Source organism: Mus musculus, chromosome 1 (assembly GCF_000001635.26).
Source record: "Mus musculus strain C57BL/6J chromosome 1, GRCm38.p6 C57BL/6J".
In the NCBI taxonomy this organism is placed as follows: Eukaryota; Metazoa; Chordata; class Mammalia; order Rodentia; family Muridae; genus Mus; species Mus musculus.
In genome coordinates this window covers 47656989-47660228 of record NC_000067.6, presented here as the reverse complement: position 1 = coordinate 47660228, position 3240 = coordinate 47656989, and the positions used below count along the sequence as shown (strand labels likewise).

The 3240-nt window shown below is 42.4% G+C and overlaps 1 pseudogene; it reads right to left on the bottom strand.

Annotated features, from left to right (window-relative positions):
* Gm8337 (predicted gene 8337) lies at positions 518 to 2602 on the bottom strand (annotated as a pseudogene).

The following is a 3240-nucleotide window of genomic DNA, read 5'->3' as shown; positions in this document are numbered from 1 at the left end:
ATAATCTGGACTATCAAAAAAGATTAAATAAAATTTAAAAAGAAAAACAGGATGAAGAGAGGATTACAGAGTTTGTTTTAGGTTTTTGATTTTTAACTGCTAGGAATGTCAAAATCTGCATCCATAAAGTCTTGTGACTCCCTGCAAATAAGCTAAGCAAGGATGACACCAATAGAAAGGCTAGCATGGACTGAAGAAAGTCCACAAAGCTTCAAACCTAATAAATTTAGAACTTGACTGACTTCATGTTACTGAGACCATAGATAGTAATTTTTCAGGAGGATTATAAGCAATCAAAAATCCTGATACTCAGAGAATAGTCTTTTCCAGGGAAGAGGACAGCAATTTATAATCCAATACTAAATAGTCAACCATGAAAATATATATACAAAAATAACGTTATGTAGAAGGATAAGTTTGTATTTATATACTTAATATCGAAGACACACATGTACACATAGCACTTTAGAATTATTAAATGGATATGGTAAAGACAACTCCAATTCTATATATTTTTCCAATTTAAATAGTTTTATTATTCCATGTTACTTGTTTTGGGTCCATGTGGAACAATGCTACATCCTCTTCTTGGACTGATTTAATCCACCTCTTCAATGGTGGGGCCTGAAGAAGCACCACCAGATGGGGAAGCTCCTCCAACTGGGAAGCCACCAGGCCCTTCCCCCAGGCATGCCACCAGCACTCTGGTACAGCTTGGTAATTATAGGGTTGCAGACTTTCTCCAGTTCTTTCTGCTGATGCTCAAATTCTTCCTTCTCTGCAGTCTGGTTCTTATCCAGCCAGCTGATGATTTCATTGCACTTGTCAAGAATCTTCTGTTTGTCTTCATCATTGATTTTGCTTTGAAGTTTCTCATCTTCAACATTTGCTTTCATGTCGAAGGCATAGGACTCCAGTGAATTATTGAAGGAAACCTTATCTCTCTGCTTCTCATCCTCAGCTTTGTACTTCTCAGCTTCTTGGACCATGCACTCAATATCTTCCTTGCTCAAGAAGCCTTTGTCATTCGTGATGGTGATCTTGTTCTCCTTTCTTGTGCTCTTATCTACAGCAGAAACTATGAGGATGCCATTGGCATCAATGTCAAAAGTAACCTCAATCTAAGGAACCCCACAGGGTGCTGGAGGGATGCCTGTGAGCTCAAACTTTCCAAGCAAGTTGTTGTCCTTGGTCATGGCCCTTTCACCTTCATACACCTGAGTGAGTACACCAGGCTGGTTGTCAGAGTAGGTGGTAAAAGTCTGTGTCTGCTTGGTGGGGATGGTGGTATTGCACTTGATGAGGACAGTCATGAATCCACCAGCAGTTTCAATACCAAGGGAAAGAGGAGTGACATCCAAGAGCAGCAAATCCTGAATGTTCTCAGACTTGTCTCCAGATAGAATGACTGCCTGGAAAACTGCACCATAGGCAACAGCTTCATTGTGGTTAATACTCTTGTTCAGGTCATTTCCATTGAAGAAGTCTTGCAGAAGTTTCTGAATCTTGGGGATTCTGGTAGAACCACCCACCAAAACAATATCATGGATCTGTGACTTGTCCAGTTTGGCATCTCAAAGAGCCTTCTCTACAGGGTCCAGTGTGTCATGGAAAAGGTCAGCATTCAATTCCTCAAATTGAGCCCGGGTAATGGAGGTATAGAAGTCAATTCCCTCATAGAGAGAATCAATCTCAATACTGGCCTGGGTGCTGGAGGAGAGGGTGCACATGGCCCACTCGCAGGTGGTACGGAGACAGCGGACAGCTCTCTTGTTCTCTCTGATGTCTTTCCTGTGCTTTTGCTTAAACTCAGCAATGAAATGATTGACCATTTGGTTGTCAAAATCTTCTCCACCCAAGTGGGTGTCTCCAGCTGTTGATTTGACTTCAAAAATTCCATCCTCAATAGTGAGGATTGACACATCAAAAGTGCCACCTCCCAAGTCAAAAATGAGCACGTTCCTTTCAGCTCCGACCTTATCTAAGCCATAAGCAATAGCAGCAGCAGTTGGTTCATTGATGGTTCGAAGTACATTGAGGCCAGCAATAGTTCCAGCATCTTTTGTTGCCTGTCGCTGAGAGTCATTGAAGTAAGCGGGCACTGTGACCACAGCATTGGTAACAGTCTTTCAGAGGTACGCTTCTGCAATTTCCTTCATCTTTGTCAGAACCATGGAGGACACTTCCTCTGGGTAGAAACTTTTTGTCTCCCTTTGTATTCCACTTGGACCTTGGGCCTGCCTGCATCATTCACCACCATGAAGGGCCAGTGCTTCATATCAGACTGAACAACAGCATCATCAAACCTATGCCCGATCAGACGTTTGGCATCAAAAACTGTGTTGGTGGGATTCATTGCAACCTGATTCTTGGCCGCATCCCCAATTAATCGCTCTGTCCCTGTGAAAGCAACGTGGCTCACCGTGGTGCGGTTACCCTGGTCATTGGCAATAATTTCCACCTTTCCATGATGGAAGACACCCACACAGGAGTAGGTGGTGCCAAGATCAATGCCAACTGCAGGTCCCTTAGACATGGTTGCTTGTGTGTAGGCCCGGCTGCACTGACAATGAGACCACACGAATGCCCGACAGCTGCCTCCAATTAAAAGTTTCATATTAAAAGTGAAGTTCAATCTAAAAACAAGTTTCGCTCATTGAACGCGGAAGCAGCAGCAGCTGATCCAATGAGCCCAATTCTATATTTTATTTTTATTTTTATTTAATATTTTTATTATTACGAATTTTCCTCAAATATATTTAGAATGCTATCCCAAAAGTCCCCCATACCCTCCCTCCCACTTCCCTACCCACCCATTCCCATTTTTTGGCCCTGGCATTCCCCTGTATAAAACCAGAGACCCTGAAACTTATAGAGGAGAAAGTGGAGAAAGGCCGTGAAGATATGGGCACAGGGGAAAAATTCCTGAATAGAACAGCAATGGCTTGTGCTGTAAGATCGAGAATTGACAAATGGGACCTCATAAAACTGCAAAGCTTCTGTAAGGCAAAAGACACCGTCAATAAGACAAAAAGGCCACCAACAGATTGGGAAAGGATCTTTACCTATCCTAAATCAGATAGGGGACTAATATCCAATATATATAAAGAACTCAATAAGGTGGACTCCAGAAAATCAAATAACCCCATTAAAAAAATGGGGCTCAGAGCTAAACAAAGAATTCTCACCTGAGGAATACTGAATGGCTGAGAAGCACCTGAAAAAAATGCTCAGCATCCT